Source organism: Rhopalosiphum padi, chromosome 2 (genome assembly GCF_020882245.1).
Source record: "Rhopalosiphum padi isolate XX-2018 chromosome 2, ASM2088224v1, whole genome shotgun sequence".
Taxonomy (NCBI): domain Eukaryota; kingdom Metazoa; phylum Arthropoda; class Insecta; order Hemiptera; family Aphididae; genus Rhopalosiphum; species Rhopalosiphum padi.
Genome location: NC_083598.1, coordinates 88,691,187 through 88,718,196, shown reverse-complemented (window position 1 = coordinate 88,718,196; position 27,010 = coordinate 88,691,187). Strand labels below are relative to the sequence as shown.

The 27,010-nt window shown below is 27.9% G+C and overlaps 1 protein-coding gene across 1 annotated transcript in view; it reads right to left on the bottom strand.

The window, feature by feature from the left end:
* Positions 1-8,101, bottom strand: part of LOC132920758 (uncharacterized) — a 181,129-nt gene extending 173,028 nt beyond the window's left edge. Inside the window, exon 1 of the mRNA XM_060983406.1 lies at positions 7,774-8,101. The gene's annotated coding sequence lies outside the window, so the exon portion shown is untranslated. The remainder of the gene's footprint in view (positions 1-7,773) is intronic.
* Between the last annotated feature and the right edge of the window lie 18,909 nt (positions 8,102-27,010).

Sequence of the window (27,010 nt, the reverse complement as noted above, 5' to 3'; positions counted from 1 at the left end):
GGTTTCTCCGTGTGCGCATAATAATAATAATAACAACAACAACAACATAACAACAACGGCGGTAGTGGCAACAATAGTAATAATAATTTACTGTCCCGTTGCCCGCGTTGTCCTGCAGCAGGAAAACTTTGGAATCACGCGTGCGTCAAATCTCGACGTGGTCATACGAATCGGTGTCGTTGACGACGACGTCGACGACGAACACGTACGATTATTATTATTATTACTACTACAACTGTACATGAATCAGCGGCGAGTGGTCGCGTGCCACGGAAATAGTGTATATATATATGTATACCGTCAGCTGCTGCACAGTATCACAACACACATTATTATTATTATTATGTATTGTAAGCGTTTGTTTCGGTGACGTCGACGTGTCGTAATAAATAACGTTCACATCAAAACCACCAATGCCGTACTGTTATTATTATACGGTTTGATTAAAAATATCGTAAAAACTGTACAGCGGTCGTCGTACGGTATTTCTTATTATTTTTTACGACACGATTAAATAACGATAATATAATACATAGTAAATAAAAAAAGTAATCCACATTATTATTTCACTGGTATAGCAAAATAGATAAGATTTTTGAAAACAACTTACTGCGTGTGTGTGTGTGTGTGTGTGTGTGTGTGTGTGTGTGTGTGATATTCCGCAAATAACGTGCACGGTGCTTATAAATATTAATATTAATAATTGTAATGTATTAATGCGTCGTTTGAATCGTAAAATTCTGGTCGGCCAATAGAAATAATAATATACGGCACATCATAAGTTCTAGACGATGCTCGAACTTTTCCAAAGGATTAGTCATGCTTCAGAAACATTAATAGAGTTTTAATTAATCAACAATAATACAGTAAGCTTCGGTGGCATGTTAATGACAGTTCGAGGTGTATAATATACTATTATATAACAATAACTATAACACAACAGGCGTAAAAACGTTGCAAACGCACAAGAAATATCATTTGAAATCGTTGTATATAGCAATAGCAGGGCCGTGCAATCTATTGGTTTACAGCGATGTGCGTTTTTTTATTTACTTTCCAAAATCGCTTTTTACGAAAAAGAAAATCTCAAAATGTCACGTTTATACTCAATCGAAATTCGGGTTTGTTCTAGTAAAAAATCATTAAATTCTTATTTTCACGGTATATAAAATCGAAAAATCAATTTCAAACAATAATACAATATAATATTATAAAAATATTAAGCCCATAAAATATTATAAATATTATTATGTTTACAGTTATTTATTATACTCTACGTAGAATTGAGGAAATAAATAAGTTTACTATATTTTTAAAAAGTTTAAATTTATAAAAACGAACGAACTTGGTGATGAAAATTATATTTAAAAATCCATCTTTACTTAATAATCTTCTCTTACAATTTTAATTCAATATACCTTTCTCTTTACAACTATGAATACCCACTGAATAATAAATGAGTAAGTGAAAAAACTTCTCAAATATCGAAAGTTTTTATTTTTACCAAAAATAAAAATAATATGTTCTTTGAATTGTTCATTGTGATACCGTTGTACAAAATTAGACTAAATAAATTATCTATGCGGTTGATGACTGAAAAATACTACTTACTAAATAAATAACTACTACTAAATAAATGGTAAATATTTTTAAGGTAATTTTTTAGCTGATCATTTCTGTTATATGGTATTTTATAAATTATAAGAACGTATGCATACATTTTAGCTTATTTATTAGTTTATAAAGAATTTAGGAATTTTAGGAATTCGAGTATCAATAATTTACTAATAAATATTAAATTTAAAAAAAAAATACAAAAATGTAATGGCTTTAACTTTCAACATAAACAATATTATGCACTAAAAAATAAAGAGAAAATTGATCATTTATCTTACTGTCGTGCGCAATGTTTTTTTTTTTTTTTTGAATTGGAGGAACAAACAATTTAAACTTCAATTACATTAAAAAAAAATCAGTGTTCTTTTTATTTTAAGATCAGTAGGTCACACAACTTTTAAAAGTTATAAGTATAACAGGCAGACCCTATGTTTAAACAAAAAATATATAAAATAACAAATAACGGTATAATCGATTGGGATTAAAAACGTTGTATTGTTCTAATACTATAGTCTGTAATCTATTTGTATTTAGATTATATGGTAATTACCGTGTTGAAGAAACAGCACACTAAGACAATATGTTGAAAACTAGTGTAGTGATGTGTTGATTTTTTTTAATATTAAACATTTACACTTTATAAATAATACAACTGATTTATTTATAATATTAACTTTTTATACAACCATTGGTGAAAGCTGTATTAAAAATGAAAACTTAAAAACTACTCTTTTAGTGACATACAAAAAAATATTGCGAACACAATAACTCAACGTATCAACACTTTTAACTTTTAAAATGTGTTATTTGTGTGCATAATAAATAACTATAAATATAAATGCGTTTTAATTTCTTTAAGGTATATGAATTTCAGTTTTGAAATAAATATCAAAATAATAAAGCAGACGTAGTTAAAGTAAATTTATTATATAACGTACATACTTTTTAATTTATTCACAAATATTGTGTTACGTGTTGTGATTTGTATGATTTATTATAATATTTACTATAATTACACGTCAACGTTAATAAATTATACATTATTCAAAATTGTCTGACAGTGTCAGTCTTTATTAATAATTTCTTGCAAATTCATCTTTGACAGTAAAGTACGGTATATTTCAATATTTGAATGTGTGTGTGTGTGCACTATGCAAAAAACAAAAATATTATCAGAAATTTACTCCGTGTTAGAGTGTTACATTATACGTAGTTATGCTTTTCACGGAATATGAAAACGTTTACCAATGTCCATTATCATTTCTAATCAAGTTTCAATTTGTCAAGATGTATTTATGAAAAAGTAATTATGGTACCGAACTTATAACTCTAAATTATACAAACAAACGAATTAAATTATTTTATGTTTCTTTCAGTATGTTTAACTATTTTTCACGATAGACACGTAAACGTAATAATAATTATTACGACACAAGTGAATATTTGTAAATGTGTACAAGCACTAAATAAACTCAGATGATTTAATTCAAATGACTATAATTAATGAAAATACCATAAGCCGGAATTAAATATATACATGTTTAACAATGTCTTGCGTAAAGCCGGCCATAAATGCACCAGATTTATTAATGATAATAATCTTCACTACAGCGAACAATTGACAATACAATAATATATTTTAATTAATTATGTCAGCTTGCTTGCAATTTTATGGCACCGAGGCAGGACTTTATATAAGTCTAGGTTTTATACAGAAGGCATATAGTGTTGATGAAACCCAAATAATATATTATATTGTGTAGCTATAGTCGGCTACAGAAACAATTTTCATCCCATTTCTCGGCATTTCTATAGAAACATATTTGAAATATGTATTGGTACGTTAAAGATAAAATGTAATAGTTTTCAAGTCAATATAAAACGTATAACCACAATTTCATAGTTTATTGGCAGCTTTTATTATCATTAGGAGGATTCTAGTAATTACACTATATGAGTTCAACATCGGTAGACTTGTACAATACACTATATTATAATACCTATAATATAGGATATAAATTAATACTAATATTATTGTATTTTTTTCACAATACGAAATCAAAATTACGCGACATTTTTAACAACCACAGAACCAAGACTAATATTTTTATAATGATAGTTTATTTTTATCGTACGACAACAATTCGTTGAATTTAATTAGGCTTTTTTGTATGTCTATAATTCTATATTATAGTCCAAATCAGTGTTTCCCAAACTCTTGTTTGAGCTGGCCCGGTAATTAATATTTTTCCCCTTCGTGACCCACCAAAATATTTTACATTTATTATCATTGTATAAAAAAAGGCAAAATAAAACACATTTGAATGTCCACATAGAATTTTATAATAAAATTGAAGCGTTAATTTGTAACAACAATGTAATAATTAAATAATTAAAATATAGTTACTAATTATATCAAATTACCAACGGAAATGATAAATAATAAAATTTAATATTAGAATTTTATTGAATTCTGCGACCCGGTATTATATTTTTGTGGCTCGGTAGTGGGTCGCGACCCACTATTTGGGAAACGTTGGTCTAAATTGTTATATTTTGTTTTATTGACTTTATTTTACATTTATCATATATGATATTAAAATATTAGATATTATTTATTTCATCGTGTAAGTAAAATTACGTCTCTATCTTTATATATATATATATAATATAAAGTGGTTTAAAGTTAAAACAAAATCTCTCACAACCATATTATACTTTTCGAAAAAAAACCATTTGCTTTAAATAATTAATTTTTAAGAGTGTATTTTTCGAATAAGTAATAAACAAAATTACTTACTTAAATATTAATTATTTGATAGTTAAATAGCTCATACATTATACTCATTTACCGTAACATACTAAATATCTCTAATATTCCCTGTGTGTATACGCGACTCTTTTTTTGTTATAATTCAATACTTAATATTATTATATACATAATATTTCAAATTAAGTATATCGTGCAGATTACATATTATATATAATTTCTTTTTCGCGTCGTCCATTTATCTTGCAATTATGTATAATTACTTATTGTATCCCATTATTGTACAGATGGTTTTATCAAAGAGATTATACAATATAATAAACTATCAGATATCGTTTTATTTAAATGAAACCGGTAAGGATTACTAGGTAATTTAATATTATATACAATGCAAAAAAATTAAAATCCTCTAGGTAAATACTTTGTCGATTATTTATAAAATGTTGACTTAATTTCACCTGTAAGTAATATAGAAGTCAAATAAAGAACTGAAAAAAAATTTTGTTCAGACTGTGCTGCAGGATTTTATTTTTAATAAATGTATGTCTAATAATATATTTTATTTAATATATTATCATCAAAGTAATGGGCTTATTTACTTTTACAATACAGAATTGAGTTGTTATACTAACAGCAAAACTACAATCTCCACATTACTTATGGAAATGAGATAAAATAAAATAGGTAATTGAAACTATAAATTAGTAGGAGTAATTATATTATGTTTGTGGGTTTTCAATGTAGTTGGTTATGTTAGTTGTTCAACTAAAATGAAAGACGTTTCGCAAGACTAGAATATATGAAAACATTTGTTTAATTTGTTATAAACAATTCTTTTGTGCCATTCAACTCTCCAGCTGTTATAAAAGAACTTTAATTATTTTTAAATTTCTAGTGACAATAACAAATATATAAAGGTCATTTTCTTAATTAAAAATTATTTGAGAGGTATATGTATATACAACAACAGAAAAGTCTCAGACCTCACTACTTAAGTGGCCTAGAATTTGTATATATGTTAAATATATACAATAGAACTAAAGAAATTTCCTTTCAAAAAGCAGAAATAGCACTAAAACAAATTTAAGAACAAAACCATTTATTATTTAATTACATATTTTTATTAAAAGTGACTAAATACATATTTCTTAAATAAATAAATTATAATTTAACTTTATGTTTTAAAGATTAAAATTTATTTGTTTTTAGTATTTAAAACTGATCACTATCTATAAAAGGGGAACATTAAAATATTATAAATACATTAGACAATTATATAAAAAATGATATTATTGGTAGTTTTTTTTTAATAACTCAATAATTTAGTTATAAGGTGATCTTTTACAAAAAAAAAAAAAAATGTTTATAAAGTGTTACCTCATTTGACAATATTAATTTTAAAATAAGTATACTCTAAATATAATCTTCAAAAAGTTATTATCAGGTTTACTACGTGTCTACGTTTTGTATTACAATTTAAGTTATTTTTTAGTTTCAACGCTTAAAATAAATAATTTTCAAAAGCATAATACCTATTAAGAATCAAAATGATTTTTGCATAATAGTTTTGTGATAATATATTGTTACTAATAATTCATTACAAATCGTAAAAATGAATCTTAAATTTTTAAATAAAAGGTTGATATATGATTTTCCGCCTAAACTATAATTATTATTTTAGACCAATACCGTAACAAATAATTCGGTATTATATGACTTTTTAAAACTATAAACTAGTGATGGGTCGAACTGTTCGAATCTCGAACCGAACCGAACCGAACCCTTGATGTTCGGTTCGGTTCGAAATTCGAACTCGGCACGAAAAAAATTCGAACCGAACTATCAAACATCTTTTACTGTTCGAAAATCGAACTTGAAAATATTTGTCGAACCTGACTTACTGACCACGATAGTTCAGAGACCAAATATTTGTACAATTCTTCAAAATTTATTTAAAAAAAATAAAAATTGATAATCATTTTTTAGAAATAATTAGACTATTGGCGATAGAAAGTTATAAACTGTAACAGGCACCTTATGTATCATTTATAATAATAATGATAAAAAATATTGAGTTCGAGTTCGAGTTCGACTTAAAATGATTCTAGGTTCGTTTCGGTTCGGTTCGGTAGAAAATATGAAGGTTCGGTTCGGTTCGAGTTCGAAAAAATAATTTAAAGTTCGGTTCAAGTTCGGTTCGATTTAAAAAATCAGAGTTCGACCCATCACTACTATAAACTTTAGACGGAATAAAAAAAGAACAGATATTTTATTACACCACACATATTATTTTCTGTAAAATGCACGTTAATGTATCAATTAAAATCATGGACATATAAAAAGTAATCCGGTTGGCATAATATTGTATTTATTTTAATAATATAAAATTTTAGATGTAAAATACAGTGTATAGAATGGGAAAATGTATTTATAAATCAAAATTCAAACCCAAACTTTTAAAAATTGATCAATTGTGTCAAATGAAATAAGAAAAATATTCACAAAATATCAAAACGTTTGTGCTTAAAATTATCGTTTCATATAAATACTCTAACTGTTAAAAACATATTTTAAGATCGATACATCAGTGGTTTTTTTCTGTCATTTTATGAGTTGGTAAGTATTAATAATAATATAAGTATTTAAAGTACTGAAAACCAGACATTAGTCATTTTAATTATTAAAAAAAATTAAAAATAATATTTAATTTATTCAGTATAAATTTAGTAACTTAAAAAAATAAAATAAAAATAGAATAACCAACACTTATTGTATATATAATCCAAATAAACTACAACTATTGTATATATTAATATCTGATATAACTAAAGTATCGTAATTTTGTTACCAATTATACTAAATAGTATATAGTGTACAAAACCGATTAAACTGATAAAAAGCTTTAGCGACAGTGAAAACTTGATTTAATTTATCATTGAAATGTGTATCATGATGGTTATGATGGTGACGTTTTATAAAATTCTACTATATTTACTGTTATAGAATATCGGTTAAAAATCAGCTAGGTATTAACGTTTAAATTATTAAATAAAAGATAATCATTTTATTTTGAAAACAAAACAATATTTAAACAATCTCTCATCAGCAGGTTATCAAAAATTGATCACTATAATGTCATATTTTTTTTAAACTTTTTTTATTATTATACATAGTTTTTATGTAAATGTTAGTAATTGAATGTCGATGGCATTAGGTCGGGAAAAAAAAACGTATTTGTCATAAAACGAGGTGAAACCTAAAGGCAAGCAATTGGCTTACTAATCCTAAAACACGAATATTATTTTAGGCAATGGACCGCATTGCCCAGTCGATTCACTCGTGTGGAGTATACTGACGGTTAAAAATGGTTGGACAGGTAAACTTACCGTTATTATTGTTGATCCGTTTCAAGTCGTTCGCTCGTTATAGATATTTGGTGCACGTGTCCGGATACGATTGCGACCTCTTACCTTGACTATTCGAGAAAATCACAGCCAATCGTCGTCGTCGTCGTCGTCCACTTTAAATGTCGTCGTTCAAAATTTAATGAAACAATCGAATAACAGCGGCGTTCCGGCCGACCGTGTGCCCCGCGGGCGGACAGCGACGGAGGGCTTTTGTGCGCGCCGTCGAACACGCGTATTATTATACACGTAAACGCCCGTCAAAATCGGCGCACTCGGCGTAGGTGTAGTCTATGCGATTCGCGCGGATAGCCGTGATAAATGTGTGATGTGGGAACGTCGAGACGCGAATGATTTATACGGTCATACGAAAAATACCGCCGCGCAAAGACAATACGCGCGCCGTGCACATCCTCCGGGTTGGCTTTATATTATATTATTATAATATCGTAGTATAATGGCAATAACGAGCGCCGCCGCGCGACGACGGCGATAGAAATCAAACCGATCTTATATAAAACAAAAGCGGCTGCGTCCCTTATCCGTTGTACCTTTGTAATGGTCGGCGCCGACAACGCGGAAATAATATTAATACCCGTGCCGATGCTGCAGCGGTGCACAGTAATCACTGCGCAAGGACGGAATGCGTAATAAGAATACGATATAATATTTTAATACGGTCGGGGCGGGAGCGTACTGCGATGTTAAACGCAACGCTTACACAGGCCGTAAGTGTGTACTCGAAAAGCTGTAGCCATGTACGCATATTATATACATGCGGGTGTGTTCCGCGAAGACCCGACAAATCAAATAACTTTTGTTCTAATCAATATTTTAAAAAAAAATTCTTTTAAATATAATTCATAGACACTTGCGCTACATTTTTAAACTAAAAATTTGGTAAAAAAATTTCCAATTTGTGAATTTAATTTAAAAAAAAAAATAGATGGTAAAAACATTTATTTAAGTCGAGTAGCTGATTTTTTACAATTTTTTTAATATATCAATATTCTCGTATCTCGTTCAATAAATTACGATCTAGTTTATGTAAGACAATAAAAAAATAGTTCGATTTTTAACATGAACCTTTTTATAAATGTTCATAAAAATTATTTTTTGAAATTGTAATGTTTCTAACATAAAATAAATCGTAATTTATCTAACGAGAATGTTGATATTCAAAAAAATTGTAAAAATTCAGCCACTTGACTTAAATAAATGTTTTTACCGTCTAATTTGTTTTTTTAAATCAGATTTATAAATTGGCTATTTAGAATATTTTGGAAATTTTATTAATCAATTTTTAACTTTTTTATTTTCGGTGTTAAAAAATAAAAAATAAAAATGTTTACTAAAAATGTAATGCAAGTGCCTATGAATTATATTTAAAAGAAATTTTATAAAAATATTGATTAGAACAAAAGTTATCATTGTTTCATTTGACAAAACTCCGTTAGACACTCTGTATACACTATTATGTGCCGTATACATATTATATAACTATATAAGTAATGCGTATATTTGTGACGCGCGCTATCGAGTGACGACGGAGTTTAATATATTATTTTTTTTTTCTTTACTATGACTATGTGTGCATTTTATAAGCCGTATAAATGTTGATATTGACAAATCGTTATAGTTCTACAATGACTTATTTTTGTGCCTCCCCTCCCCCCAACCCCGAGAAGAAGGAAATTCACAACGGTTTACAAAACGCAGCAATAATTTTGCATTTTTAACGCTTTCCTTAATGTTACTATTATAATAATAACGCATAGTATCAATACGTATATGATAATATTAGTGCATTTCGTTACAAAGTACGAGTGTCAGTTGCATGCAACGTCTCGTGCGGCGTTTTAACAGTTCGACGTATTCGCGCGCACTTGGGCAGAGTATCTTATCGACTGCATCATTATTCACGGTACCTACCCCTAAAATTGTAATTCCTTGTGGTGTTGTAAAGAAGATTAAAGAATACCACGATGTCAGTTTTAATTTGATCGCGCCAAATGTGCGTATTACATTACATTAAATGTTCTTACGGTCTTACTTATGTATACACATCGTATGTAAGGAACTAATAATAATTTAACGTTGTTCTATTTATAAACTTAAATTGCATGACTTCGTCGAATATAAAGTATGAATGCACAGCTTATGTGTAATAAGTACGCATAATAATATTAATATTTCCGTGATGCACTGGTGCGTAAAATAAATGTGTATATACAGAATGATTCATCAAACATCATCATCTTTTTTCTACTTCGATATTGTAGTTATTCATAATCTGAATTTTTGAAGTTTTTAAATGTACTTTTAGACCATGTTTACAAACCCTTGAGATTTTTTTTGTACAACTTAAAGTATATTCTGTGATGATACAAACTTTTTTTTTTAAATAAGTAACCTCTTATTATCTTTTAAATTATTTAGTGGATATATATATATATATTTAATGTTAACGTACCTAATTCAAAATTTAAATGAGTAATTTTCCAGTTAATAATGTTTATACTAAGAATAAAAATAGTTAAAAATGGTATTACAAAAATATAAAATAGATGTATAATATCGGATTTAGTGTTTATTATACTTCAATCATTTATTTTTATTTTTATATATAAATTACTAAAATGTTTAAATCCCAATATCACGTATATATTTCAAGTCCATTATTATGAATCTATTATTCTTATAGTACACAGAGTCAATAGTCTAAAACTATTCATTTGAATTTTTATTTCGATACGTCAATATTTTAAGAAACATTATCCATTATATTATAATTTACAATAGAAAATGAAGTAGATAACAAAGTTACCCATATGAGTAACAAAAGTTTATACCTTTACAGAAAATGTCTTAAGTAGTACATAATATCTCAAGGATTTGAAAACATGGTTTAAAATTATATTTATAAATTCCAAAACTTAGATTTTTAGGTAATTTATCAAGTTTGAATAGGTAGATATACGCATTTGTCTCTATAGTATATTATACGACTATGCACAATAATAAAATTATCATATCAACGTTGAGTTGTTAATAACACATAATACTGTAAAATATTTTAATCTTGATTGATTTAAGTAATTTATATTGTATATCATATAAACCAATATATAGCATAATACACAAATAATAATACAGCATAATTTTATTGAACAATTTTAAATTATAGTCAATTCTTGTTTTGAATAATTGAAATACCTAAATGCGAGGCTAATATAATGAAACTGTTAAAATTTAATAACTTAAACATTACACAGCGTCTGTTCATTTTAAAATTAACTATAATTTGTTTTTGTATATTTGAAAATAGGTCAATCACATTTAGAACACAATAAAATACGAAGTAATATAATAAATTATAATGAAACTGAAAACTTATCCTACTTATTATTTATTTTTGTCTGCGTATTTATAATGAAGTTAAAATATTATTTTTCAATACTGAATATATAGAATATATATATATTTATTTATATATTATAACCAAACTAACAGGAAACAGTGTGTAACTTTGTTTTTAAAAACAATAGAATTCACTATAATACTTTTTTCTTAAACTGGCTTTTGTACATTATTCTATATTTTAGTTTTATTATTACTCGTGTACTCTTAACACAAATAATGTGTTCGACATACTGAAATATATTTTATACCGAATCCAACTCTAGTATTTTTTCAGGGTAGATATCTGGGAAAATATTAATCATTACTTTGACTAGGGTCGAGAATGTGATTCACGGACTGTATGAATACGACCCATACAGTGCTCACATTAATAGTGTCGTTTCCGTAACGATTTATAAGCAGATAAATCCCGAAAATAAATTACCTCTAGTTTCACAGTTCTGGGAAGTCGTCTCTAATTGTTTAAACTCAAATGGCACCTCGCTGACCGTACTACCCATATCAACCGTATGACAAGAAAAAGCATTGAAGAAAAGTGGCCATTATATTGTTGAACGTGTCATTCAAAATAATTCTTACATTGTGCACTTTAAACTCTTTTATACGGTTTTATTATTTTTCTCTTTTATTTTTATTATTTCTTCGGTGCTATAAAAAAAATATTAAAACGACAAGCTGTTTTATTGATTTAAACACCATTGCTATTGGTATTTTAACTCTTCAAAAATAAATTATATTTATATATAATAACGCAATCTATGCTGTACACCTATTTAAAATAATAATTATCTAATACACTGTTTTCTATTTATAACTAAAATAGTAATCGATAACATAGAGATTGTAGATATATCTCGCTGTATACATAAATTGTCATACACCTTAACAAAATTAAATAATTAAATTTGGAACTTCGACGTATCGAAATTCAAATAAAATATGTATAGTATTAAAAGTAATATTACAAATTTAAAAAAAGTAATTTGATATTTTACATTGAGATTTATTCGTGTACATGTTTGTACTTACCTTTACCTTATCAATTGTATTTTTTACCACGTTCAGAGCAGAGCACATTTTATTGTCCACATTTCTAGATTTTTCGGCGAATGTCCTTAGCAATAATATGACTATATGAGTGCAGCTTTAGATCGTTTCACTAAAACACGAGTTACTGGATGGTTTCTTCGGTGTAATCAATATCAGCTGCTGTGCACGAACGAAGTCGGTTATATTGTCATCGTCTGTTATCTTAACAGAGATACGTCTCTTCGTCGATTTCTACATAATTTTCAAATTATTCTTTCGTTGTTATCATGGCCTATTATTTATCTATAACGATTTTTCGATGTTTCAATGTGTCGTGATCCTCCGACACAAGTAAAATCCCACACGATGTAAAGTAGTTAACGATTATTGTGGTTGTTGCATTTTTCGAAGATTTATCAATAATTCGCATAACTTATAAAACATTGATTCCAGTGGATTTTTCGTCATCCATATCTCTTATTATTTTCTTATCAATTTACTTTCTGTAGAACGTCTTGAATGGTTTTATTATTCCTTAATTTTAAGGTTGTGATTATAAATGGTTTGCTTTTTATTTTAGGACAAATCCCCCGATATTGACATTGGCATTGCTTAAAAAAACTTAACTAGACATTCCTCTAAGCCCGAAAATTCAGGGTCTTCCAATCTATAGAAATTTTAAATCAATTTGCTTATTATTTTTTCTTATGGTAAATGGTCTGCTAGCTGGTCTTCCAAATTCTTCAATAATCTCCTTTTTTCTTCCAATTTTCTTTGCGTTCAAGGACCCTTTGTTTTTCCACAACGGTAAGCGTTTTGAAATTACGTGACATTTTTACTTTCACAACTCTAAAATCCACACATTTACACTAACACAGTAACACGTGATTGATTGATCGAAACTGACAATACCGAAACCGAATATAGTGACAGTAAACTGAATGAAATAAAAAATACATTACAATAATAACACCATAAAATAGAAATATAGTTAAATTATCGGCGCATACTAGCCGATTAGATAATAATTCGTCAAAATAAACAACAAGTAATCGTTATTATCCGTTTAAATTTGTTACACATGGTAATATAGAATATTCGAGTTTTACATAGATTTTCTTTCAAGTAATCGAGGTTTTTGCAAAGGAACGGGCATTTATGTCAAATTATCAAGGTTTTCGACTTATGGAGGTTCCACTAAATATAAGCGAGAATATAAAGGGAAATGGAAGATTAATCCCTACTACTTAAGCTTTATAGTATTTTTTTTATAAAAATATAGAAATAAAATTTCCATCTATATACAAAAATCTACTGACAATAATTACATCTATTATGGAGAAAAAAAATAATTAAAATAAATAAATTTTCTGTTAATATTACTTAATCACTTTGAGAGTTGTTAAGACTTTAAAAGTATTAATTTATGTTAGACGCAAGTTAAATATTTAAATTATTAGGAGGATAATAATACAATTAAAACATTATTAATACAACATTTTGGTTATTAGATTAGTAGGTACCAACGCGACCGCATTTTTAATCTTTTAACAGGTATATTTATTGACGTAAGTCTTTTGATTAGAAGACTTGTATGGTTTTGAAGATTTAAGTTGAATCGTCCGTAAAATGTTTAAGCTACATGAACAGAAAAAATGGTAAGATCATTATGAATGGACTAATTTGAAACATAAAAGAGTACTTTAGTTATAGCCCAGAGGGTTTTAAATTGAAAACGCTGAATATAGTTCATGTTTGAGATTTTTGCAGAGCCCCATAATTGAATTCTGTACGTTCATATTACTTTAAGAAAGATTTAATAGGTAAGTGGTTTAATTTTGTATTTTGATGTGGTTGGAAGTTAAAAGGGAGCGGAAAAAAAGTAATTGATTATTATTTGAGGATACGAGTTGATTGCACGTAAATTTGGAAACCGGGTAGGAGGTGTTTTGTCAATAGCAATACCTAATTGATAGCGTATACATTTTTCGTTGAGAAGATAGACATTTTTCCTTCTCAGAAGTGAAGGTGCAGTGTATGAACTGTGCAATGGAAATACCCATTCTCAATTTTTCGAGAAAGAAAAGATATTCTTGAATGTGTGTGAAGTCAGTGGTCGGATCATGTTGGCTTTAAGAGTTTTGTCATCGATTAAGTCACCAATAAGACTAGTAAACAGCGTAGGTCAATCAGATAATATTTTTAATAAAATAGAAATAATTAAAAGAGAAATTAATATTATGGCTTAAATTAAAAAACTCTAATGGCTATTATATACGGATATAAATTAAATTGTATACTGTTTTTAATAAACACGCATAGCTACATAAAAATGCATTATTGGATTAAAATGAATAAGTTACCTATAATATCATTAACCACAAATAATTAATATTATTAGTTATTTTGTAATTACAGTTTATTGTGAATAAATAAAATAAATTATAACAATTATATTTTAAATTTGAAAATACATAACTAAAAACTACCATGTAGCTCTTAATCTTGTGACAAATGCTAGTGATACAAACTATTGTTTGTTATTTGATCGCATAGTTTTAATCCCTCTTGTAGGCTTAATATTCCATACAACTTTGTTAAGTATTTCCTCAAGTTGAAATGTTAAAAGTTCAAATCAAAGATATTGAAATTAATTGAATACGTTTTAAATTAATAGAAAACTATGTTAATTTATTACATTATAGAAGTTAAACCAAATAACCGTTTCTAATCGTGGACAATTGTACGTGATAATGTTCACACATCTATTAAATATAATATACGAAACAAAATCACAATCGATTTAGCTGTGACTAGGTTCGTAAATTGTATTACATTCCATACAGATAAATAAATCGCATAACGTATGATCCACTGGGGATCTAGTTTCTTCACGTTTTTTTTTTTCGATGACATCTTTAGACAGGTTTATTTAATTTCGCATAGAGATATTGATTATATACAGAAGATTTTGAATTTTATTACAAATTTTCTTATCAAATAAAATGTTCGCATATTTCAAGAACGAAAATCGTTCGTAGGTACTTTTTATACTAAATTCAATTTGGATATCTATGTTCTAATGTCTGTAAAAAAAGTTATTCCTTTGCATAATTACGCCCATTTTCACAATTGTAGTTTAATCTTAACTTTAAGTAAAAAAATGGGTCTTGGGTTTTATAGAATGACTGTATATTGAACAAGAAGCGGATGATGGCGATTATGTGTAGTCTATTCGACTGTACCATTAAACAACTAGAAAAAATATATCCAATTTCCCAGTATTTTTATTTGCGAATATGTATACTCTATGCAGTAAGTATATCAGTATAACTATAATAATATATAATTTAAGTAAAAAATTATGCTCTTTGTCTGACGTAAAAAAATTGCGCGCGGTCATCAACTCATCACATATACTTAATCTTCGTACCATCTTTTGTGACATTCGCTATCCTTTTTTTTTTTTATTTTTTTTTTACCGAACACTACTACTGTAATACAGTCGAGCGTTGAATAAAACGCTGACGATGTTACTGAACTTTTGCGTTACTTTATTACACACATGCTATACCCATCATTGATTATTTTAACAGTAAGTACAGATTACGATTTCGAAAAGCTATTTTAAAAATATTCTTGAAAACAGTTAATAAACAGAAAATTATCGTAGACTTTTGTCTCCGTTAAAAATTCCCATTTTATAATAACGTCGACACTACTCGAATCTTTGAGTGGTGTACGTCAACCGTTCTAATAATCACTCTGTATACATTGTATTTGCGCACATTTTCCGCGCGAATCCGTTTGATTTATGACACGTACGTAAGAGTTTGTAGAAAAATAAGAACACTAAATAAATAAAAAAAAGAAAAACGTGCAGCACATTACGGGTCGTGTCGGAATCAATTACATTGTACGCACTACACGCGTTGTAGCGCTCGCTACGAGTACCTACACATAATTTTTTTTTTTTTTATTATATAGTGGGACATAAATGTATAGTCGCGAGTATAAAGTTTCCAGAATTTCAAACGTCCCGGTGTTGGGTTTTCGCTCGTTTAACTCCCAAATATCATCATCTGCACATCAGATTCGCCTATCACTCGTCGGATCAATTATATCGCACTCGGGCGATCATAACGTGCGCGCATGCACGCGTGTTTGTTTTATTAATTTATCACTGTATTATAGTAGTATAATTGAATATTAAACGTCGCCGGGGAGTGTGTTATAATAACATAATCGTTCGTCGTCGCGCAGTGCGAGTCACCGCGGTCTACGCGTAGGTATATAATAATAATAATATAATAGTCGCGAGCGCACGAGATAATAATATAATAGTAATATTTCGGTTGAAGTTATACGCGTAGGTAAGTACGGTGTCGGTACAATGTTCGGGACGAGTTAAATTGTACGGAGACATTATAATGTGTGTATACTGCAGCGAGACATAATAATAATAATATCACGGAGCGAGCAAACTCCGAGCCACGCGCGTGTGTAAAAGGACACAAAAGGAATAATTACATTACAGCAGCCGTGACAAACTAAACGCCGGGAAAAATAATTATAATATTATATTTCGCGGGTATACGCGACATACGTAGGTGCATTGCAGGTAAAACGAAAAAACAAAAACTCTAATATTTGTCCAGACGTTTAACGTTTAAAAACCCGACGGGCGCTGTACACAAAATATACCCACGTTATTGTGTATATAGTATCATCAAACGTGTTGGCGTCGTCGGGCGTCAGTTGTCATCTCTGTTTATACCGATTTTATAATTCGGTCGACCGTGTCGTCGCGCGAGATGGCTGTGAAAACGGTGAAATGACCAATCCGACATTTATAAAACTACAAACACACACACACACACACACAAATACTATTTATGTACACATCTATACGTACGGGGTATTATATATGAACACGGTGATCCATATTTTACGCGCTCTACACTCGCGTCGTTGTCGGTTATCCGTATGCATTCGAAACGAAAAAACAAAAAATACATTTTCGATTTCTTGGGCGTTTTCCTTTTTGCTACAACCGGCAATTTGCTATTCCAAAAACGTCGACTGTACAATATTACGATGATGTCCAACAACAAAATATAAGCGATTTCTATAATTTATAATTGTTTATGGTTCGGATGACCACAATATTATATAGTTCTGCGGTATATTAATATAAATACTCGTTTTAAGCGTTCTACTACTAAATGATACACACGAAAAACCGAAAACGATCCGCACACGACATTTTTTTTTTCTTCACGAAATCATAATGATAATATATCGATCAATCGTATGGACTCGGGAAAATTGCACACCGTTTTGCGTCGCATCCGTAACACTCTGTATACGCGCGCGCACGTGCGTCTTGTGCGTGCGCGCGTCATGGTGTGTGTTAAACGCGTTTCGGCCGTGCGACCCATTTTTTTTTTTTTTTTTCGGGCAACGGTGTTTACGACAGCCCATTCAGTACAGCTCACACACTACACGCCGGTGGTGGTGGGTTGTGGGATTAAGTGAAAAGTTCCAAATCCGCCCGCAGCGTGACGTCTCGTCACACGACGCATTCATCTACCGCTGGTCCTTCGCCCGCCGTCCGCGCGCGTATAATATATACGTCCGTTCGCACAGTTCACCGACGGCGCGGAGTGGCGGCGCAATCGATGCGAACGATTTAACCTGCTCCGCCGCAGCCGCCGCCGCCGCCACTGACGATCGGTGGTGACAGCAAGACTATAATATAATATATATATATATATTTATTTATTAGGTATATAATGAATACACACACACACACACACGTAGACACACACACGTACACACTGTCGTACCAATCGCTCTGACGACGCAGTTTCAGCTATTTAATACGTAGTGTGTAGTCCGTCGTACGACAATTGTTTCCTCTGCCACACGCGCCCTACCTAGCAGATGGTCCGTAAATGAGATCTGATCACTTCCGGCAGCAGTGACGTTAAGGCCGTCGTGTAGAAACAATTCTATGACGTTAGCCGGACTACGCAATATTCTTGTGCGCGATATCAATACGGTATACGAGGTCAGGTTTATGACATGGTATATACCATCATCCCGCTTAGCTTGAATACCGCACGATTGGACGGGAGCATTACTAGAAATGCAGCTATACCTAGTGGGGAAGTATCGAACTTTCTAAATTTTTTACCAATGATGTATACTTGTTAGAGACATTTTTGAAAAAGTTTACAATAGCAATTATGATTAGGAAATTTTGATATCGTTTTTAAAAACCTGAAACCAATGCTAATTACCCGAAAAATCAATTCCAACCAGAGATCGATTAATATGTACGTATAATGTATAAATGTTTCAAGTTTTAATGAAAACGGACGCTGGCTTCCATTAATTTCTATTTTTGGAAAAAATAAAAAAATCATTTATTGGTTAATAGTAATAAATAATGCTTAACTGATTTTCATATAAGTACAACTAATACTCAAAATAACACTAATTAAACATCGTTAGAAACTTATAATAATTCAATTTATTATCCTAAATAAGCGCACAAAACAAAAACAAAAATTTCATTATATTTATAAACTATATCAGTTCATAAATTTAATAATAATATCTAATGGATACCCACCCTAAAATTACTATATTTTTATTAAAATTCCAATATCAAACAAAATTATATCTAGAGTTCACTATTAAAATGTTGACTTTACTATATTTGAAAAAGTTTGAACAAATATGTTGAAATATGCGTGTCTAAAATAACATTTACTGCATATAGAAGTATGAATATAATAACTTTTAAATATTATATTAAGCATAGCTGTACGTTGCACAATCGTGAGTCTAGTTATAGTAAAGATTGTCTTCATTATCTATAAGTCGTTTAGACCGAAAATGATCCTTTATATTGTAGAATAAATACTTTCAAAAATGTATATTTTATGTTCGTGTACTTGTTTATCTTCTTCTTGCAAATTTAATTTTAGAAAAAATTTTAATAATATTTCCATGTATAAACAAAATAAATCTGAAGATTGAAATATGAAATATCCATATTTAAATTCTTTGAAAGTAGCGGAATTAATATTTGCAGAACAAAAAATGTGAACAGTATTTCTTATAATTTTCGAGTTAATTCAATAGGTAGGTACATATTAAAAGTTTATACACATAAATATTAATACATATTATTTTGTAAAAATATTATAATATATACGGAAGAGATAGATAATACTTAGGAATTAAAAGATTATTTAATATTTTTTTTAACATAAAAATGGTATAATATTTTTTTAATAATAAAATATATATTACATTACATGATTAATGATAGCTCGATGAATTCATCAAAAAATATGTACATAATTATTTTGAACTAAACTTATTAACATAGTTTATCTCATCATCTTTAATTCTATTACTTTAAATTAAAAATACTATATAATTATTAACTATTTAATTTAGATCGACATTAATCACTGTGTTTAATGTTTATAAGTATGCTTCTTGTCAAGATCGTTATACTTAATACTAAACTGATATTTACTGATAAATACAATTTTACAATATACAACTCAAATCCATATTATTAATTTGCTGAACTGATATTATTATAAAGTATGTTCCTAATTAGCTCGTAAAGTGTAGGTCATATTATTACAGTGATCGGTAAATATTTAAATATTGTATTCCTGCATATTATTATAAAATATATGTACAACAAAATATCCAATATTATAATAATATTGTCATTTAATTTATACAACTAATGTTCTATATTTTTCGATCCGATTATAATAATATATATGTTACAGATTCTTTTATTTTAAATATAAGATATTTAACAAAAACGTTGTTTCGAAGATATTTTTATAATGCAGGTATTGTAATGTATTTAAATGTACTTATAATAAATATTAACAATATTGAGAAGCATCTACTTATATTGATCATGTAATGTATAGACAATGGAAGTAGAGTAGTCAACCTTTCACGTTTAAACTTTTAACTGCTAAGTTGTTAAACTATTTGTTAAGTTTAACATGAATAGGTATCTACACGTTACTATTTTCAGAATAATATTATCTATCATAATATTTGTATTAAGCTAAGAAATTTATAGCTGTTATAACTAATAATAACTAGGTCATCATTAAAATACTTGAACCTTTATACATTTTGCCTTTTCGGAAAATAAAAAATTGAAACAATAAGTTTCATTTATTCAACAAAGAAAAGGGTACTTGAATAAGACTCATTAATGAATCTTATACTTTTTTTTTAAATCATATAATTCTGACGCATATAAATATATATATATTTCTCTATGACTTATATACAATATATTAATAACAAACATTTTAAAGTACAGAAATTCGATCGAATTTACTACAAAAATGGAAAAAGAATAATTTAGATTATCATACGCAATACTAATAAGCTAATTATTTCGCTAACGAATCATATAAATATTAAATATCTAACGAATTTGTAAGACTTATCATGAGAATGATTTCCACATAACATACTGAAAACAATAACAATCATATAATAATACGTCATGTAGAAAATTCCACGATGTATAAAACTTGAAATTGCTATGAAAATAAGAGGAAAGTTTCTCGTTTCTATAATTGGATAATTTATCAGAGTTATCAAACATTCTTGTTTTCTTCAGTTGTTAACTTTAACCACAACAAACTATCATTTTCTTCCACAGAATTTCGTATTTTTTTTTTTTTTTTTTTACTATCTGTCAATTACCATACTTAAAGGGTTGACTTTACTAATAAGAGAGACTCGACAACCAATATCCACTAACCATCTTTATTTTTTGTTATTATTTTTTCATATCTGATTACAAAAACATGTTTTCATTTATCTCTTTGTACAAGTCACAGTCCAGATATGATCTAACTATTTTTCTTTTCGTATAATTCTTTTGTCACTTATTGCGTTTGAAATAAAAAATATTATTATTATACAAGTATATTCTGATTTTATTCACCAACGTTCTTGGAAATTTGGTCGTTACGTATAAATTACTAGTTGATTAAAATAACTTTTATTTTAAGTAATTTGTTAATAACATACAATTGTTGAATTAAATTATATACTTAACAATAAAAATACATATTAATATTAATTTATTAGCAAAAAATAAATAGTTGAAAAGAATATACCGACACAATTTTCCTTAGTTCGTTAGAAACGATACCCTTTACACAGACTTCAAACTATCTATCAAGCGAAATTTACATAAAAAATCTAACGAACAAATAACTTTTTCAACCGACTAAAACATTTAAGTAGTGTGCAACTTTATCAACTATGCACTACTACCCTATTCTTCTTTCGCTCAAATATAAAAAAAAATATATTGTTTTAAAATAGAAATAACGAAAAATAATGAAATTAATATAATTATCCTATATGAAATGTATTTAATTTAAAATATTATTTATTAATACTACAAATTTTACTTATATTTTTATTATTATTTCACTATATTTTATTGTTTTATTATTATATCCATTTTTTTAAACAACATTTTTATATCAATACTTACATTATTATTTTATTCTAATCACCTTTAATATTTGTTAATAATTCATTGTTATATATTGTTTAATAAAATCAAAAAAAAAAACCATTTTTGAAATAAACCGTTGTAAAAAATAAAAAGTTTGATAATAATAAACCACGAAACAAAAATAAATTAGGCATCACTTATATTTTACAGTAATTGATATTTACTAATATAATTTAATTTGTTTTTTTATTTGTTGGATGAAAAACCACTGACAGATGGCTGTATAACTGACAGCAGATATATTAAACATATTTGACGTTCGTTTAAACTTTGTAAGTTAGACTGCGTCAAAGCTCAAATTATTTAATATTGTTACGTACAAAATCATATACAGTAAACAGATATGATGTCTCAGACCTGAGCATGCAAAATGTGGTTAATTTATAATCAAACAATATAAAAGTACGAATAGCTTTAAACTACGGCTTACTGTTATAACTTAATGAAAAATTAAATTACAATTACAATGATGTAGTTTTAGTAAGCTTTTATGTTGATAACAATTTTAGTTAAATTCATACAAAGATATTAATTAAACTTTTTTATGATACATCACTTAAAATGATTAGTTTGAATTGAATGGTTAATTAAATGACAAATATTATTTTTTTTTTACTTCATAAAACATATTTAAGAATAATATATTCATTTATTAAAAATTGCTTGAATGAAATATTTTTGTTTAAAATATATTATTTTTGAATTTAGTTTTAAATTATATTTTTGAAAAATCCCTTAAGACAATCAATTTTGACTAGGATATGAATTTAACAATATTATAACATAATGATAGTCATAGTACAATATGTTTGTGTAGTATCAATAATTAGACCCATTGTGTTCTAATTTGTGTCATTGAGTCTTACCCATATAACATCGTATTATTCAGACATCTCTCGAAACAACATAATACGAATATTATACGATGAACATCACAATTATTACATTAAATGCATGTTAAAATGTAATATGGTATACTCGTAATGAATATTTGACGACAATTTGACATTTTCCAACTCGTTCTTGAGTTTGACCATTTTTCATGTTGTTAAATAGGAATAATAAGACCTCTCAAATGCCCCCTTTTAATAATAATAATAACCAACGATATTTTATCATAGTGTTGATCACGTCATGATTGATGCCACCCATAAGAATATTGTTATTTTTAGATTGAAGGCACGCTTAAGGTGAATTTGTCACAATGATAACAAATGGCGTATTCTCTATAGTTTCCGATTCCCGTATTTTGTTTTAATGACAGTACATGAGCGCAATATGCCAAAATTATTATTGCTCACAATAAGAGCTCGGATATAAATGCCTTTTCAAAAAATGCATTTATGACCTAAAAACTCTAAAAATATCAAAAAATGCATTTTTTATTAAATAATTTAAGATTATTATGTAAAAAATATAATATAAATAATGAGTTAAAAACTAAAATAAATTTGCATTAAGCTGTACAATAAGTGCAATTTACAATTTAAACCTTGTTTAATTTAAAACTGGATTACTTGGTGTTAAGTTTAAAATGAAAATAATTTATATTACGTAGTACTATGTAGTACTTATATTTCAATGAAGTCAATTGTTTATAACCATTATGGTATTATACGAGAAATAGATCAAAAATGTCCTTAAAAATTAAAAAATTACCCAAAAAATCATTTGTAACTTGGAAAGCATCGTGTAAGACATTCCAAATAAAAATATACAAATGCATTGAAATCCGAGTCTTACTTATAATAATATTATTATAATTTTACAAAATATTTAGGTACACATAAACGGGGTTGCCAATAATATACGATGAATTGTGGTACTCGATATTAAGACGTGACCAAAATAATTAACGTTGATGTTGCATATTTTTAACAATATATCTACAGCATTGTAATTGTACTATTATTGAAGACAATAAGTGCATGTTATCTTAATGTTTATTACAATAACAATTAGTAAAGTTGAACACGTCATACAAACATATTTAAGTACTTTTATAATAGGATTAGGTAAGTTTACATTTTATAAATATCAAGTATTAAGGATTAATATTAATACTATGAAATAAGTAGCTTAATAAAAACAACGTTATAACAAAATAAATAACAATATTTTATAAGTACGAATTTAAATCATTATATTCATTTTTTAATTACTTACTCTCAGTACGTTTATACATCATAATAATAATTATTATTATATTAATAATTGTTGTTATGATATTTTTTTTTTAAATTTTTTTATTCGATTTTAAGACGATGACGAAGCGATATAATATGAAGAAAAAAATATAGTCCCTATCGTTATCAAAGCAGTTAAAGAAATAGTTATATTTCAGCTGTCGTAGTGACAGTGGCAACAGGTCGTTGAGATAAAAGTATGTACCTGAAACTCTGAGATGAATATAGTTGAGCTAAACTTTTATCGCAAAGGTGGATACAACACTCGTTTTAAATCGCGGCCGACTGCGCCGGTGGCAATGGTTATATTATAATAAAGGGTAAACATAAAGGCTACGATATCACTGCCTTGGATGGTTAGAGCCTCGTAATTGTATTAGACGTCTTCAGCTTGGCTGATGTTTTGGGTAGCGACCGATTCATTTTCACGGTAACTATGGTTACAGCTGATGTGTCGCACGCTTGACGACAATATCTCAATGACCGAACGTGAATAATGAGACAAAAGCCGAATTTTCATAAAAGATGTTTTTAAGTGCACTTGACACGGTTCATTTGGCAAGAATCGTTAATAAATCCAACAACGTTACTCGCGCTACACTTTATGTATATAATTATATAACGTCTACAGGAGGCTTTAACTTGAATTGATTAAGCTTTTTCATTTACTCGAAATTCCTCCATTTACAAAACGCTATTAGTAAAACACCCTATCGCGCGCGCCTTCCTAACGCTGTCGCCCGCGTTTTTCTTATACAAACAGTTGTCTTGTAAGAATTATTTTATTTTATGTTTTTTATGTTGCTTTATTATTGCGAACATAACAACTTGATCCATCGAACACACGCATATATATATATATATATGTATATATAGAATCTAAAATAATCATTACAGTGCAATTTAAATTCAAACTATCTGTAGATTATATTATGGATATCAAAAACAGTGATGAATTGCAAACTGTTTATCGTTTAATTCATTTATATTTGTTGAATGAAATTGGTAAAACGTGTATAACTTTTATAGTACGAAATAGACGCCAAATTTGTATTGAAAAGTTTCCATTTCGTTATTAGTTTTGCTTTGATGTGTCTATAATGAGTTAACAAAACTATACTACAGTAAATTTACTATTATCGCTAGCTTTATAAGAAAAATTGGCTTACCCTAACTTTTTTTTCAAATTACACAAGATCTTGACTGTTTCTTAGAAAAGGAGTAAATAACTTGAAATCAACAATTTGCTATAATTGTTATAAACTTAAAAGTCTAGTATCATCGACTTGATTATATTATTTGTTATTCAATCTATATAAAACTATTTTAAAACTTATTATTTTCTCTTGTTAGGAGTTTCTCAATGTTATAAAAACAAAATTTCTTTCAATTATAATACAATTATTTAAATTTTAAATTTAACGGATAAAATAATTGTTTTTTTTTTTTATACAGATTTAAACTATATCAAACAAAATGTCTACAAATACGATCGTATATTTATATATGTATAAATAAATGTAGTTTAACCACATTATACTGTATCTTATGTTTAATTATAGCCACATACAGTTTTCTAGAAACGAGAGCAGGAACAAAACCAGAATTAATTCAAGAAGTTCGTAAACTGGAATATAATATAACTCGTGAACATAAACGGTAAAAAAAAATAAAATAAAAGGATATTGTGTTACTCTCAGTATAAAAAAAAGTATATTTTTTTATATATTTTTTTTCTCTCTCGTGGGTGAGTGCAGTACATATTACAACGTTTACGATTTAAATTCCACCAAACCTCCGTTTCCATCGCCGATACCATGTTTTCGTTTGTGGATTTTCGTTCTTTATGTTTTATTCAAAATGATTAAAGTACCTATCAAAAATATCTTTTTAACAAGATTTATGGATATTTAAATAGAGCATGGATTTTGAGCCCTTACAATTAACTTTGGTAATATATTCTCTGGTATATGTGAGGGCGCGTGTACCACTCAATGCCTCGTTAACTTCTACAATTGATTTATATAGCAAATTTGTGGGCAATCGTAATTGTTGCGTGGCATACCGTTAATAATAAATTCAGTTAGCGTAGACAAATGTTTAATAAGCTCCCCCGAGACGAAGAGACGAACACATCAGCATCTTGACAACACCAGATTGCCCCCGGAAATATATATTATTTTACACAAAAACCTTATTAAATGGCATCCAGTGTATCATTTAACGATAATGATATTGGACAGTAATTTTACTTCATTTGTAATTGTTCATAAACTATTCAAGACAAAACGCTTAAATAATATAACTACTAAAAATTGTTTTCAATTTAAAACGTTAAAACGTTTATAAAATACTGAATTTGCGAAAGAACTCATTATAAATTATTATTAGATTTGTTCTTTGGTTATTTCAAAATATAAACGAGATTTTCGTGCATGGTGTTTAACAGTCTTTACGGTTACTCATAAATTATAACTCAATGAGATCTTGTACAAATTTGAAAATCATCATATTAATGTTTTGCTTATTAATTATTATTATTGTTATTACCGATACACGTCAAATCGAGTTCGTTATCTATTTGGTTTTAAATTGCATTCGTTATATTAAAATGTTACTCATTTATAATACAATTCGGATAATGACGTTAAAAACACCTTGATTAATATTTGATTCTGTAGTTTATATAGATTAGATGCTAATTATTTGTAAGTATATTATTATACTCGTATTGTAGTAATTCTTGTATTAGACGTAAAGCACTTGGCAATTTTTAGCTTCCTCATTTTCAAAAATTTTCCGTGTCCTTGTATCTTATATCCATTGTTTTAATATTTTATGAAAGTTTATTATATAATAATAGTGTTTATAAACATTTTCAAATACATTATATAATTATTACAAAAATAATATACGACGGCGCGATGAATAGGTAAAATTGATGCATTGGTGTAACAGAGAGTAGTGTAATATAAGA